The 17,218-nt window shown below is 36.9% G+C and overlaps 1 protein-coding gene across 1 annotated transcript in view; it reads right to left on the bottom strand.

Moving 5' to 3' along the window:
• AGO3 (Argonaute 3) overlaps window positions 1-16,379 on the bottom strand; it is a 42,683-nt gene extending 26,304 nt beyond the window's left edge. The window contains exons 1-2 of the mRNA XM_090381996.1: window positions 16,338-16,379; window positions 1,290-1,371 (exon numbers count right to left, since the gene is read on the bottom strand). The gene's annotated coding sequence lies outside the window, so the exon portion shown is untranslated. The remainder of the gene's footprint in view (window positions 1-1,289; window positions 1,372-16,337) is intronic.
• Between the last annotated feature and the right edge of the window lie 839 nt (window positions 16,380-17,218).

Genomic DNA, 17,218 nt, shown 5'->3' with positions numbered 1-17,218 from the left:
CTGACCAGTGTTATTACAGGGGATTCACAGGTAAAAATACTAAATTGAAGCACTGACATGAAATTAATCTAATAACCAATGGCATAACTATTTCATAAAAAACAGATTTGCATCTTTTTTATTTGTTAGATTAAGAAATGTTTATTGCCATTTTAATCAACTAGAGAACTAAAATCTTCCAGTTATAACTTAAAACTTATGGCATGTTTTCCACAATCGAAAAGCATCTCATAGTTCACCACTCACCTGTGTGGATATTATCACAAAAAATAAGAAAAATTCCATTAGTTTCTGGCCATGAGCAGTGAATCAGCAAAACCCTAGTGAATTTTCATACAGCAAATTTCAGATTAACAATTCATGTTTATAATATTAGTCACATTAACAGGTAAAATTAAGAGAAATTTATTATTTTTCATTGAAATACATTAATTTCAAAGTGTTTTTTTTTTTTTTTTTTAAATAAATACCAGCTTAATTTGTTGTATAGGAGTAATGTCAGTTTTGTGCAATTAATGTTTCCAAAAACTTAATTTTGGCAGATTTAAATTGTTTCTATATTATATTACCAATATTTTCTGAAAATTTAAGAATAAAACACTCAACTAGCTGCCAACTATGCAGCTAGTTGAGTCATGTGAGCAAGTTCCAACCATTCCTATTATATGATACCCAAGAGTCCAGTTTGTTTCTTAGAAAGATTTGTCTTGAAGTGGATGATTTAATTCCGCTTGACTATAAAAAAAACCAAACAAACAAATAATGAGTTAACTCTCTGGGGTTGCCATGTATTCTTTGTTCTTGTTGGACACTTCCATTTGTTCAACATATTCACAAGTTCACATATCTTTATTGAAAATCAGAAATTTCAGGAGGATTAGAAATTTGTATGCCATCAGAGTGAATTACTGGCTGCATTGTGGAAGGCATATTGAGTTACTAAATCTTAAGAAGATTCAACCTTCCACTTTATTATTCATATCATTGTAAGAGATAGGCTAATGAAGAGTATAAAAGTCATTTTTTTCCCTTTTAGCCGTTATTATATAGTTTGCTTTCATGCATCATTTTTTTGCTACTAATGTATTAAATTAACAAAATAAATCTATGGTGTGGAGCCAACTTATTTCAAGGTTATACTGTATTAGTTTGTTGCATTGCTTATGGTATAAAAAATGAACAGTTCATTATGTATAACATTTATCACTACGTAGACATTAAGTGAACTTCTGTTTTAGTGAATTAAAAATATAAATTTTTTTATAAAAAATTTAACATACTATGCTCACCTGTCAACAGCGAGAAATAAAATTGCTCATATTTAGTCACCTTTAGCACTTCAGAAAGCAACAGCATATCAGCAATTGGGCACTGCAATGGTAACACATCTCATCAATGGCTATCATAATATAAACTTACAAGATCATAGTTAAAAGTATACAAGTTTACCATATAGCAATTCATGCATAGTGTATAGAGCAGTGTTTCTCAATTTTTCGTTGCTGCGGCACATTTTTAAAGACACTAATATTTTATGGCACACTACTATATACACACATTCACAAATGGGAAGTTATTTCTGTTGGGTATATTTAATAATACACTTTTATTTGTATAGTCTAGGTGAACAGAGCTAGTACTAGGAATCTAAACTATACATAACATTAACCGTCGAAAGGCGAGATAAATAAACAATTTTTTCTTTGAATTAATTTTTATTATAAAACTTGGATTTATTATTATTATTTTTTTTAAAATTTACATTTTGTGTGGCACACAGGTTGAGAAACACTGGTCTAGAGTGTTCCTGGAAAGAGGAAAATAGTGATACATTTCCATTTTCAGAGAGAATAGAGGATATTTAGGGTTGCTAGATATATCTATATTGTTAGAAAAATGTGAATAATACTTGTACAGTTCAATTGAAAATAAAAGGGATATGGAATGCCTAAAATTCCAATTTAAACAGGGTATGGTACACAGTGTTATCAGTCAGAGAAAATCATTCTGTTAAAAGGAGAGAGTGAACTGCATAATGTGAAATTAAATAAACAATGCTAAGTAATGTACATTTTGTCGTAAGAGACACCCACTTATGGCTATTGACTGGAGGTTGCACATTGAGATATACAAATTTAAGTTATATACATAATTATCCATTTATAATTTATACATATCACAATGCTAACATACATATCATTTTCTTAGTAAATTATGCAAATTATTCATTGTCTAATTAATTATATTATACATATCATTACCTTATTTTTTTATGACAGAGAGATAGAAAGCATAAGCACAATTTGTAATTTTACAAGCAATTAAGAGAATTTTAAGGAATGTTCACATCTACACCACTATTTACAGTGAGATAACAAAAAGATAAGACATGCAACGTAAACATAACAGGAGTGCTAGTGCAGAACTGTAACATGTAAATCTTACACTGGTATAAGTATATGTATATAAAGAATGCTAAAAGGGGCGGCGTAATGGTATATTAGTATTGGCAATGGCCAGATGGTGCAAGGAAGCCTATGCCTTTATGCAGCACCAGCCAAAATAATAAAATAAATAAATAATAATAATAAGAAGAAAATTAAAAAAAAATAATAATTAATAAATAAGAGAAAAGGAAATGGACAACCTAAGCATTTCCCTCCTCCCATAGGTAATTATCCCCCTAGTTCAAGGATCATTTATAACAGCAAAAATTTTGTCCTCATCAATTTTGTTTATGCCTCTCAGAGCCTTAAACAACTCAATCAAGTCTCCTCTAAGGTGCCTAGTTTCCAAGCTCTGCAACCCACATATTCAAAGTCTTTCCTCATATGGACACCCTTTTGCCGATCTCAACAGGCAAGTTACCTGTCTCTGTACCCTTTCAAGAAGCACAATGTCTTTCTTTATGTGTGGTCTCCACACCTGAACACAGTACTCCAAGTGTGGTCTAACAATAGCCTTATGGCATTAGCATTAGTAGAGGCATTTGATGCAAGAAAGCAAGCTTATGCGGCATCAGCCAAAAAAAAAGAAAAAAAAAAAAAACCCACTTCCACTTCACCCCTCTGTTCGTTCAAAATACCTGTCCAGCTGAGCCTTAAACTTATTTAGGCTATCAACCTCCACCACAAGGGATGGAAGTCTGTTCCACCAACCAACCACCCGCTGGCTAAAGGCAAATTTCCGCACGTCTATCCTACATCTGTCTTTCCTCAATTTGAATTTATGCCCTTTCAGGTGATTTTTCTGAGCTTGAGGAAGAATCCCATCAGCATTGAGCATGCTTAAACCATTCAAGGCTTTATACACCTCTATCAGATCACCTCGCTGGTGCCTAGTCTCCAGACACTGTAATTTGCAAAACTTAAGCCTTTCTTCGTAAGAGCACCCCTTTGTTCCATTCACTAATCTTGTTGCCCTTCTCTGTACTCGTTCCAGCAGCTCTACATCCTTCTTGAAATGAGGCCTCCAGACCTGTATACAGTACTCTAGGTGTGGCCTGACCATTGCCTTATACAATGGAATAATCACCTCCTCATCCCTGCTGGAAAAATTCCTGTATATCATTGACAATACTCCATGAGCTACTCTTGCAGCCCGTCTGCACTGCTCAGAGAACTTCATATCTGCCTGCACAACCACCCCCAAGTCCCTTTCATTCTCTACCACTGTCAGTGTAGTACCACAGAGTTGATACGTTGCTCTGGGGTTGCTGTTTCCCATGTGTAGTACTTTACATTTGTCAATGTTAAACTTCATTTGCCACCTCTCAGCCCATCTGCTCAACCTTTCCAGATCCTGTTGCAGCAGCATAGTGTCAGTAGTGCCCTTGACAACCCTGCCAACCTTTGTATCGTCTGCAAACTTGGACATTAAGCTTGATATACCATCATCAATATCATTTATAAATACAGAAAACAATAATGGACCCAACACTGAGCCCTGAGGGACTCCACTAATAACATTAGTCCACGATGAGCAGTGTCCATTGATTACCACTCTCTGTCTTCTCCCCCTCAACCACCCCTTTATCCATAGCAGCAATTTGCCTCCAATGTCACACTGCTCCAATTTGTGTAGCAGTCTTCCATGTGCAACAGTATCAAAAGCCTTTCTAAGATCCAAGTATATAATATCAAAGTTATTCCTTGCATCCAGTTCTTTTGTGACTGCATCATAGTATCCAATCAAGTTGGTCAGGCAAGACTTCCCCTTAACAAAACCATGCTGTGTCTGAGCTATAACTGAAGTCTTGTCTAAATGATCCTGCAGTGCTTCTTTAACCAGTGCCTCCATTAATTTTCCTGGAACAGAAGTTAAGCTCACAGGTCTATAATTACTTGTGTCAGCCTTTGATCCTCCTTTGTGAATTGGGGTCACATTTGCACATTTCCAGTCTATGGGTACCTCCCCTGAGTCCAAGGAAGCTCTCATAATTATGGCTAAGGGTTTGCTTACTTCCTTTGCTGCCTCCTTTAATATAACTGGATAGATCCCATCCACTCCGGGTGCCTTTCTCGTGTTTATCTTCAACAGTTTCTCCTCCACTTTACTCCCAGTTATTTCAAGATTCTGTAGCTTACTGCTAGAGTTGAATACACCTCTGGCATTCCCCTTGCTGAATAACTCCTCATGTGTGAATGTCGATGCAAAATATTCATTTAGTTTGTTAGCTACCTGAGCAGGATCATCAACAGTTGATCCATCAATATCAAGTGGACCAATCTGATTCATCCCCTTCCTTCTAGAGTTTACATAAGTAAAGAACTCTTTGCTGTTTTTCTTTGCATCCCTTGCCAAGGATTTCTCGTAATCTGCCTTCGCCTGCCTAACCTCCTTTGTAACTTGGTTGCATATCAACTTGTATCTATCATAGGCTTCTGTGTCACGTGTTAATTTGTAAGTATCCCATGCATTTTTCTTCTCTGCCATATGCCTCATTAGTTCATCTGACATCCATTTTGGCCTAAACCTTGAACAATATTTCTTAGTTGGTATGTAAAGCCTAGTAGCTTCCAAGATAAGTTCTTTGAATGCTTCCCATTTTGAATTTGCTGTTGGTAACATCATCAGTTGGTCCCACTGTATAGAATTTAAATACTGTCTCAGTCCATCGTAGTCGCCTTTACGGAAACAATAACCCTTCCCTTTACCCCTAATGGTAGTTACCTCTTTGAGTAAATCCCACTTCAGCACACTGTGATCACTGCCACCTAGTGGTTCATTTATCTGCAGATTCTTAATGCATGAAGAATCACTGCTGATAATCAAATCAAGAGTATTACTCCCTCTAGTTGCCTCCCGAATATGCTGATGTAGAAAACAATCATCCAATAAATCCACAAAAGCCCTGCTAGTGCGTGAGTAACCAGCCCCCAAATTCCAGTCAATATCTGGGAAATTAAAATCTCCCATTATAAGAATCTCTGATTTACTGGCCCACTCTATTTCCCTGTACAGTTCCTTATTATACTCATCAGAGTCATTAGGCCTATAGCACACTCCTACTCTCAATTTTGATCTCCCAATGCTTATGCCACACCAAACTGACTCAACACTGCACTGTCCCGCGATGTCGACTGGCTTCACTTCCTTGGTTTTTATGTGTTTCTTAACTAATAGCATAATCCCTCCCCCCTTCCTATCCTGTCTATCCTTTCTGTAGACGTTGTACTCCCCAAATTGCAGTTCTGCATCCCTTATATCTGTGTGACACCACGTCTCTGATATCCCAACAATATCTGCCTTTGATGTTTTGAGCAATACCTCAAATTCATCAAATTTATTTACTAAACTCCTAGCATTGGTGTACACACAAGTATACCTGCACCTGTTTCTATTCTTAGCTACCCTAACACAACCCATGTGTTTACTTGTACCGCAATGGCTCCCAGCAGTCTCTGAAATACCATGCATCTTGTTTTTCAGGCTTCTGCTCATTCTAATAGAAGCAGTGCAAGAATCTCTTTCACCTCTGCCAGTGGCTACTGTCAATCTATTGGTCTTTGTCTCCCCCCAAGCTAGCAGTTTTCCGACCCACCTAACACTGCCTCGATAGCATCAGCAAATATTCTTGCACCCTTTCTATTTAAGTGTATCCCATCCCTGTAGAAGCAATCTCTCCTGTTAACAAGTACAGTCCAGTCTGAAAAAAATTCTACCCCTTGAGCCTTGCACAATCTTTCCAGGGCCGAATTGATCGACAAGGCTCTCATCATATACTCCCTCCTATCGTGTCTGGGCAGAATTGCAGACACTTTCAAATTCAACCCTAATTCTCGGCTTTTGTTCAGCAGTGACCTGTACTTGTTAAGTAATTCTGCCGGTCTCCTACTCATAATATTATTAGTGCCAACGTAATGGGATTATGACATCCTTATCTCTACTAGCAATTGCTCGATAAATCATCGATAGGGCCTTCCTTGCAACCTGTCTACAATGCTCAGAGAAGTCTGACCGTATCGTAACACCCAGGTCCATTTCCTCCACTACCAGCTTTAGTTCAACTCCGCCAAGTGTACAAGTTATTTTGGGGTTACTGTTCCCCAGGTGCAATACCTTCCACTTTGCTGTATTAAAGCATAGCTGCCATTTTTCTGACCATCCCTGAAGTCTATTTAGTCATTCTGAAGAAGCTCTGCAACGTAGGAATAAATCACTAGCAGTTACCACATAAAATGAATATGTCATTGTTGATACTATATTTTGTCCTTTGTCACAAATCTTTACTTTTACAGGAAAGAGGTGGGGGAAAATCATTCCATGTTGTGTCAGCCATATTATGGTAAGCTCAGAAAAGATTTTCGTACAGTGCTGAATTCAAGTTAAAAGTGATCTAGTTTGCAAAAGTGAATGGAAATCGTGCTGCTGAATGTAAGTTTGGTCCTCCTCCAACTGAGAAAACAATCCATGACTGGCTACGGGAAGAAACCCTACCGAAAACGTCACGGCAGAAGGCCACGAGAGGCAAGTCAGCAAAATCGCCTGATTTAGAGAGGGAATTGAAGATATGGATTGAGGAGCAAAGGGCAATTGGAATTTCTGTGTCCACAAAGATGGTTCAGCATGAGGCAAGAAGAACTGCTGATGAAAAAGAAGTTACTGATTTCAAAGGAGGACACAATTGATGCTTCAGGTTCATGAAACGGAATGGACTAAGCATGCATAGACGCACCACACTTTCCCAAAAGATGCCTGAAAGCTATGAGCAGAAGGTCCTTGAATTTCATCGTCTTGTCATTCAATGTTGGAAGACACATCAGTTTGAGCTGGGACAGATTGCAAATATGGACGAAATCCCCCTTCAATTTGATGTCCCAAGTAACAGAACTGTTGATAAGAAGGGGGTGAAAACTGTAACTGTGAAGACAAGTGGACAAGAAAAGAGCATTATACAGTTGTTCTAGCTTGTTGTGCGGACAGAACCAAGCTGCCTCCTATGCTGATTTTCAAATGCAAAACAATGCCAAAAGAAGACATTCCTCGAGGAGTGATTGTCCACGTTCATGACAAGGGTTGGATGGATCAGAATGGGATGAAGATCTGGTTTGAGAAAGTTTGGAGGAGACCAGGTGGGCTGTTATGCAAACCTGCCCTATTGGTGCTTGATCAGTCCAGGGCACACATAACAAAAAATACAAAGAAGATTGCTGCAGAGCAAAAAACAAAACTTGCCATCATACCTTGACATCCCAGCTCCAACCACTTGATGTCAGCATTAACAAACCCTTCAAAGCTGACATAAGAGACGAATGGAACCAATCGATGAAGTCTTCTGGGGACAATTTGACACCAGCAGGAAGAGAGAAGAAAACCAACTATAGGAGAAGTTTGTAACTGGGTGAAAAGATCCTGGGATATCAAGATTGAGATCATTGTCAAGTCATTTAAGAAGTGTGGCATTTCAAATGCCATAGATGGAACTGAGGACGAGGCAATATATGAAGACAGTGATTCGTCATCAGACAGATGAGGACAAGCTAATGGATGGGAGTTTTGACAGTTATGAATTTTATGATGAATAAAACTTGAGTTCAATAACTTTATGTAATACATTTTTTTTCAAATTTCGGGCCCGAAAATTAAGGTGCGTCTTATACATGGGGAAAAACTTATATGATTAATCTGCCCTAAATCCTCCATGTATTACACTTAAGAAAATATTTCCCAGTAGAATGAATAAATTGTTAAATTTTTTTTATTTTTTTGTATACTTGGGTTTCTTGAGATTTCCCCATTGTATGTTTCATTGATATAATTAATATATATATATATTTTTTGTTGCTGTTGCAAAGAGAGAGAATTTCACTTTGAATGTAGATTGTAAAATTATCCAAAAATCCTACTGCCTCATGTTAATAACAACATGTGCATGAAAGGTGTGATATGAAAGGTAAGTATAAAAATGAATGAACCTCATGTAAATTATTTAATTGCAAAATGATACAAGTTTTTATTAGTTATTATTGCATGTCAGTCTAAGCTTATTCATTTCTGTGACTGGTCTGCCATTTTCAAAATATTTCTGAAACACTATTGTTCCACTATATCACACTATACCAAGAAAAATTTGACAGATAAGACAATACACAGACTAGAACAAACTAAGTTGTTCTTTTAGTGCTTAGTGCACAAGTAAATCACAAAATGGAAAATAGTGAAAAATAAATAAAAATAAGCACTTCAACCTGCATAGAGCATTATGTCTTGTAAGTTCTTCAAGAACCAGTGGAAGTCTCAGGTAGAGGTTAAAGCTCACCCCTAAGATCAAAATGTGGACTTTTTTCCCCTACTACATTATGACTAAAGCTTAATGATCTCCAGAAGACTGTTTTATCCTCCACCCACACAAAAGAAAATTGAGTCTGCCACTATAAAGGACTACAAACTATTCTCAACGTTTCATGGTACTTCCCATATCACTTCTTCAATAACTATGAGGACAGCAGAACTGGCAAATGTGCTTATTTAACTACTAAATTAAGTTACCACATATCCTGTTCTGTGTTCACAGTCACCGAAGAAGAAGATGTACAGGAAGTATGACGAAATAATGACAAATGATACAAGAAGGCAAGCTTATGAGGCATTAGGGAAAAAAAAAAAAAAAAAAACTTCTGACATCTCCTGTCTATCCCTCCAGTAACCTTTATTTCCTTCATCAAGTGTTTCCTTTTTCTACAACCCACTCCAGCATATGCACATCCTTTCTAAAATTAGGCATCCAGACCTGCATGCAGCACACAAGATGCAAGCTAACCATTACCTTGTACAACGGATAATCACCCTCCTTATCCCTGCTAGCAAAGTTCCCATATATCATTAGCAAACCCCATGAGATGTCCTGGCAGCCAGTCTGCAATGCTCAAAGAACTTCATATCTGACTGCACAATTACCTGCAGGTGTTTTTCATTTTTCACTATCACTATCGTGTAGTACTACTATGCAACTGGCATGTTAATCTGAGTTTACTACTAACCATATGCAGTATGCCCCACCTTTTTATAGTTATAATAGTAATAGCCATACAATGCAATGAAGCCAGAGGTTTTTACTGCACTTTTTAGATCTTGTTGCTGTAGCTTATCCTGATTACTGTCATTAACTATCCTGCAAATGTTTACATCATCTGCAAAGTTAGACATTAAGTCTGATATATTCATCAATGTCAGTAGTAAAAATAGAAAACAACACGGGCCCACCTAAACTCCGGTCAACCATCAATAATAACATTAATCCATTAACCACTCCCACTCAACCATCCCTTTATCCAGAGCAGCAACATATCCCTTCTTTCCACTCAAACCCCAACCTGTACAGCAGCCTTTTATATGCAACAGTATCAAAAGCTTTCCTGAAATCCAAGAAAGATATCAAAATTATTTTTTTTGCATCCTTTATTACTGCATCATAGTATCCAATCAGACTGGTCAAAAAAAATTGCCCATTAACTAGAATTACCAGACACCCTAGTTTCTGAAGACATGTCCTAATTTTTAAGGCATACTCACGTATTTTATACTTGCGTCCTAGTTTTCTGTAATTAAAAAAAAAAAAAAATCTCATAATAGAATGTATTTTTATTAAATATTCTGTGCTGTGCCCCTTCGGTCAATGAATCAGAATAAATAAAAATAATGCTCTGGTTGCATTAAGTAAATTGTATTATCCCAAAATTAAACACGTGGACTGTATTGTCTCAAAATTACACAAATAAAATTATGACTTCACTACCAAGCATCTCTCTTGAACTCGATGGCACTCCGACGAGACCAGAAACCTCTGCTATCTCTCTCGAACCCTCCGGCAAATTTAGAAACACAAAGTTGCATCCGAGGCAAGCCTCATTGTCTTGCCACGCTATCCTACGTCATACTCCACACAACTTTGTAATACAAAGTTGTGTTGTGCCGAATATTTCTTCACTTACATATCACACCACAAAGTCACTTGACAAATGTAAACAATTCTGTCAACAACAAACACTATCTGCACTGTATTTTATTTCAGTGAAATAATCATATCACTGTTAATGTTGGCAGCCCTGGTCACGATCGTTTTCATTGCTTCCCTCAATATCTAGACAGTTGATATGTTCTCGCTTTTGGAACGTTTCTCTGGTCAGTACACAAGTCTTCTCAAATACTTGACTGCAGCTCCCTGATGCTGAGTATATTTGTTTTAAATAAGCAAATATAGGTATGCATAATCTACAATCTTCTAAACTGACAGTCATATGTCATAAATGATGTGTGTGTGTGTGTGTGTGTGTGTGTGTGTGTGTGTGTGTGTGTGTGTGTGTGTGTGTGTGTGTGTGTGTGTGTGTGTGTGTGTGTGTATATTTATTTATTTTTGTAGCCCCAATTATGAGTAAAAGGTGTACTGTTAACATACAACTACTTAAGGAGTTGCCTTCCTTTAAAAAAGGAAAAAACAGCACATCACATATTTTGTAATATCTGCAATACTCATATTACAAAGCATATCTCAACCATGAAAGATAAGAAAAATCTACAATCAATGATAAGTATATCAAGTGTTTTACAAAAATTTATCACATTGAATGAGGACAAAATATGTAAGAGCTGCCGAAGGTACAACTGCATATCAAACTATTATACATGGTCAGTCATTTAAATTGCATGATTGCGCCATACATTTATTCAAAACCATTTTAAAAGATTCCAGAATTTGTAAGCAAATGAATTGTGGAAGAACAAAAGCTGAGGCTATAATTGTAAATGTTTTGCACAACACAAAATAGAGAAAACTTTGCATGATCTGGAATATATTCCTTTCATTACTGTTTACAATTTTAATACAGTATTAAGATTATGAGGATGGAGAGATTCAATCAAAAAATTCTAAAAATAACAGAACAAAATGAGACTTCATATACAATTTCTTCAATGACTGTCGATGAATTAAGAGAAACTAAATTACTTTCAAAATGCATTGGATTTTCGGGAGAAAACTAACACAAACTTTGGGAGTGTTGAAAGAATTGGATGTGAAAATGTTTTTTATAAACTAAAAATGCTGGTCAATGACAAAATAATTGGAGTTGGGTATCATTTACATTTGTTCATAATACGGTTCACTGTGGCAATTCACAAGCATTTTTCAATATTTACTGTACGAGTAAAAAGTAAAAAAGTAAATTGCAGCCATTATCAACCCACTGCAGGATGGAAGCCTCCTCAACAATTCATGCTGAGGGAAATGGACCATAATCTGCCGCGTTGGTCCAGTGCGGGTTGGCAGATTGATCGTATTCAGCAGTCAGGGGTTTGAACCCCGGTCTACTCAAAGAGCGTGTGTTACTGCACTCGGCTACGGAAAACTGTACGAGTAGCTAAACTAAATTAACTATTTAATTTGGTAAAGATTTAGTACTCGGTGCACCCTTCAAAATGGCGGCGAGGAGAAGAGGGGGGAAAGCAGTGATTGACGGATTGTGACTCCGCCCACTCACTGCGTTCCCGCTATTCTCCTCGGCAAACGGTACTAGGTGACACGCGGGCGGCACAGCAACAAATACGGCGGCTGAAAACAGGATAAATCCAATAATTTCAAAAGTTCAAGTTACAAAAATACGGTTTTCGTGGATCACAAAATATCACGTGACATTTGAATAAGTCGGATACAACCGAAAAGAAAAAAAAAAGGGGGGGAAAAGGTAATTTTCGCGAAAGAAAAGGAACGGCAAATGAACAATTATTAACAATAAAACAAACAAAAATGCACGTTTTTCTAAGCTATATTTTACAAGCATTAACAATGAGATTCGCTGAAAAGGAAAAAAAAAAAAATAAAACAGTAATTTTAATGGGGGGATTATTATTTTTAGGGCAATTATTTTTAGCGCAAATAGGGGGATCATTATTATTTTTTTTTTTCTGGGGGCTCTGCCCCCAGACCCCCATTTCTGTGGGGGCTTCTGCCCCCACACCCCCGATATACGTATTATTCAGCCTTTTCCAACACCAAACAACTTTTCTTTTCTTTTTTTTTGTTTGTTTAAAAAAAATTCGCACCACGTGCAACCCTTGATTCTTCTCGCCCGTACATTACTAGACGGGAATCCCAATCCCCTGCCTTTCTGCCCGGACATGAAAAAAAAAACAAGTAATTAGTATTATTTGTAACAAAAATTAACACCACGTGTAACACTGAAAATTGCTGATGCCCGTCAACAGAAATGCTAAAAGCAAAAAATTAATCACAAGCAATCTAATAATCACTGATCTAAAATCTAAAAAAAAATTAACACCACGTGCAACACTGAAAAAAAAATTAACACCATGGGCAACACTGAAAATTGCTGATGCCCAACAGAAATGCTAAAACGACAGAAAACCACTCACCTCATCAATTGAATTATATTTTCAAAACAACCCAACATTTGGGAACTAATATTTCGCAGGAAAAAAAAAAAAAAAAAAAACCACCCAATACAGCAGACACCCGTCTCAACCATGGGAAACCAAAGAGTAAGTCACCAACAATCGAATACGCAAATAGAGGGTTTTTTTTTTTTTTTTTTTTTCTGGGGGGCTCTGCCCCCCAGACCCCCCGTTTCTGTGTATCATTTACTGCATAATACGATATACGCTATTATTCAGCCTTTCCCAAAACCAAACAACTTTCTTTTTTTGCTTTATAATTACGCATCGATAAAATCAGATAATATGCTAATCAAGTATTAACACCACGTGACATTTCTAACAGCGAAATTAATAACACGGGTGACACGCACGGCGTGGCACGCGTGCCAGATGTTTCCATATGTTCAGGAGAACACGTGACACTGGGCGGAGTCAGCACCCGTCAATCACTGCCGTGTCGGCGAGTGTAAAGAGGGTGCACCGAGTACTAAATCTTAGCCTTTAATTTAATTTAGAAAGAGTTTTGTGAATATGTAGGTACTGAATAAAAAATGTCTTTGTATCACAGTGAAACTAGATGCCTTGCACTATTCCCTGCTGTTGAATGCATATTGAAAATTTTTGGTGCTTTAAAGTCATTTTTTCACATTGGACAATCCATCAGTAGTTTTAAATGAATTCTTCCTTAACATGAGTGCTATTTGTGGTTGATACATTCATTCATGGCTGTATTTCAAGAGGATATGACAATAATGAAAAAGGAGAATTCTGTGATAGAGGTATATCAGATTGTACAAAAAAATGATGTTCTTTGCAAGGAAAAATAGATAAGTTTCTGTCACTCAAAATTTATTTATTGCAAAAAAATTGGTGGAAATGGAAAAGTTATGACATTGACAAATTTAGAAATTAAATGAAAAGTATGTTTATTCAATGATGATTATTACTACTTAGCCACATGGTGCAAGGAAGCCTGAGGCTTATGCTGCACCAGCCAAAAAATTCCCTGAGTTACTTTTTTTTGTTAGTTGTTGGCACATCAACTTCTGTGGCCATAATGCACTTGCCAAAGTTTTTGCATTTTACTCTGACCCAAGCCCGAGGCGGTATTCGAACCCACGACCTTTGGGTTGCCAGGCAGGCACTTCACCCACCTGGCTAGCCCAGTCGGCCTCCCAAGTTACCCTGAGTGAGTGAGAGAGAGAGAAGTAGAAGGGAATCACCAAGAAAGAGAAGAATGATAATATCCAGCTCAGGACCCTGGGTATGCCAAGCCCAGATTGCTCACTGAGGGTGATGGTGGATGGCTCTCTGTCTTCTAACTTCTCCACTAATGCCGGTGTCCCCCAAGGTTCAGTTCTTTCCCCCACTCTTTTCCTCTTGTATATTAATGACCTTCTTCCATTGACTGGAAATCCTATCTATAGTTTTGCCAATGATAGCACATTGCATTCCACTTTACATTTTGAGAAACCTTGCCCTGCTCAATCAGCTTCAACTTCTCGAAAATCTGCTACCAATTCCTTAAATACCGATCGCTAAGTAATTCTCCAGTGGGGCAAAGACAACTTAGTTTATTTCAATCCTTCTAAAACTCAGTCTTGTCTTATCTCGCAAAAAGGATTCTTCTGCTCCTGTGCTTAACTTTGGTGACACTCCGATTTCTAGGGAAAACGATATCTCTCTTTTGGGGATTGACTTCTAATCTCTAATCTAATCTCTAATCCTTCTAATCCCTGATCTCTATGATTAGAGATCTCTAATCTCTAATCCTGACTTCTAATCTGTAATCCCTGACTTCTAATCTCTCTTGGCACAAGCACATCACAAATATTGCTTCCACTGCATCTAAAAAACTTGGTTTTCTCTTTTGCTCTCAGTGTTACTTTTCTTCCAAACAGCTGTTCACTCTGTACAAATCGCAAATCTACCGTACCATGGAATATTGGTCCTGGGGTGGTGCCCCCAAAACCTTTCTTAGGCTTCTTGATTCCATTCAGAAGAGGGCAGTTACATTAATTAATGATTGATCTCTAACAGTCTCTTCACTCACTGTCTCATAGACGTACTGTTTCTGCTGCATGCCTCTTCTACAGATACTTCCATGGGCACTGTTCTTCTGAATTGGCTTCTATAATTCCTGCTCTCTCTTTCAAAACAGTCCGAACACGTGCCGTCAACATCCATTTACTGTCCAAATTAAAACTCACAGAACCAACTTTTCATCTTCCTTGTTTATTCATTCAACTGCCGTTTTCTGGAACAACCTTCCTTCATACTTATTTCCTGAAAATTACAGTCTACAGAAGTTCAAGGCCAATGTCAACAAATATCTTATTTCGTCTTAACCTCCAACCCAAGCACTGTGCAAAGTACTATAGATTCTAATACCTCTCATGTTTGGGGTTTACATAAACCCCAAACAAAAAATTTTATACAGTTTAAAATCTTACAATTCATGGAAATAAAAGATGTTCCAAAATGAAATGATATACAGAGTTCTTTTGATTTTTTTTTTTAATGAAAAAGGAGTAACAATGATAAGTAATGACTATTTGATCAATATATCAACTTTAAGGAATTAATTTCTAAGAAAAAGTTATTAGCCCACAGAAAGTGGAATGAATATTTTAATCAACGCAACAGTTCCGAGCTTTTAAAAATTGCTCAATATACATTTTCTATTTTTTGCCCACAATGGGAACGTAGAGCATGTATTGTCATTAATTAGCAGTCAATGTAATGTAATTAGCAGTCAATGGAACATTAGAAATAAAATGGAAACAAATACTGTGAATAGTAATTTTTGGTTAATTATAATTTGAAAACGGATTGTAAAACATTTTATAATCACTTACTTTGTAATCCAAACATATTGAAAATGATTGATAGTAACGATAAATACGTATTGTAATTGTTTCAGTAATAAATATAATTTTTAAAATATCCTCGTTTTAAAACTAAAAATGTCATAGTTTTCCCCTATTTTTTCCTAACCTTTAAATTCTGGATCTGGTAACCTTACCGTTAACAAATCCATATTGTGACTCCAGTATAATTGAACTGCTGTCTAGATGACACTAAATACTTCTTTAACCAGACTCCATTACGTTAGCTAACAGGTCTGTTATATAATCAATGTACACGGATACAAAATTGCTGTCATCTGATGAAAATTAAAAGTTATAAAGTTAATTGTCAAATGTAACGGTACAACCTCAAAAAACAAACAGGAAATAATATATATATATATATTTTTTTTTTTTTTTTTAACAACCACGTTGTTTTATCAAAAACAGATCATTCGTGTACAGCTGGATACGTAATAATGAAAATATTTATGCCTTACCAGAAAAGTAAGATATTATAACGGCTTTAAAAATTCCTGTATTAAAAACACAATATAAAAAAATTAAAACAAATAACATTAAAAAAAAATTACATACCACAAAAACACAAACAATCAAAACGCCCTACAAGTCACCATTCCATCACACGAGAACAAAGCGCCACCTACTGTTAAATAAAATTTCTGTAATAACAAGAAGAAAAAACTTAAACATCAGGTCTCACAAAATAAATCAATAAAAAAAAAATAATAAAAAAAATGCATGTATATACAGGATGTCTCAAAAAACAAGGCATAACTTCAGGAATGAGTTCCTCATATGTAGACAATAAAAATATTTTATATCCGGAAATGCTAGGTTCCCGAGTTATTAACCGACATGTCTTATCTCCCGCAGGTGATTTCCTTCATCATAAGGTACTGACAGAATCTGGTGGTTTTCCATTCCGACCATGTACTCAAATCAAGAGCAAGCGGATATGCACCTTTATACGGTTTCGCGGATGGCAATGCTCTGGAGGCTCGTCGTTTGTACCACGAAAGGTTCCCAGAACGAAGATGTCCAGACAGGAAAACGTTTGAAGGTATCCATTGCCGCCTTTGTGAGCATGGGACCTTTACACTTCATGCTGCCGATAGAGGACGACCAAGATCTACGACTCCTGAAGTTGAGGAGGAGATTTTGGATGTTGTGCATGCCACTCCTGGAATCAGCACACGCAGAATAGCAATGCAACTGGCTGTTTAACGTTCGACTATTTGGAGAGTGTTGCGAGAACACCAACTGTATCCTTACCATCTGCAACGGGTGCAGGCCTTGTCACCAGCAGATTACCCTGCGCGAGTAATGTTCTGCCAGTGGTTCTTGCAGCAGTGTGGTACAACTCCTCACTTCTCTGTCTTAGAGATATTCACAGATGAAGCACTGTTCACACGAGACGGAATCCAAAACTTTCATAATCACATGTATGGGCTGAG

The sequence above is a fragment of the Mastigoproctus giganteus genome, chromosome 9, assembly GCF_048544385.1.
Source record: "Mastigoproctus giganteus isolate SK-2022 chromosome 9, ASM4854438v1, whole genome shotgun sequence".
NCBI classification, from domain to species: Eukaryota; Metazoa; Arthropoda; class Arachnida; order Uropygi; family Thelyphonidae; genus Mastigoproctus; species Mastigoproctus giganteus.
Note: the sequence above shows the minus strand (reverse complement) of the source record. Positions and strands in the feature narration are given on the sequence as shown.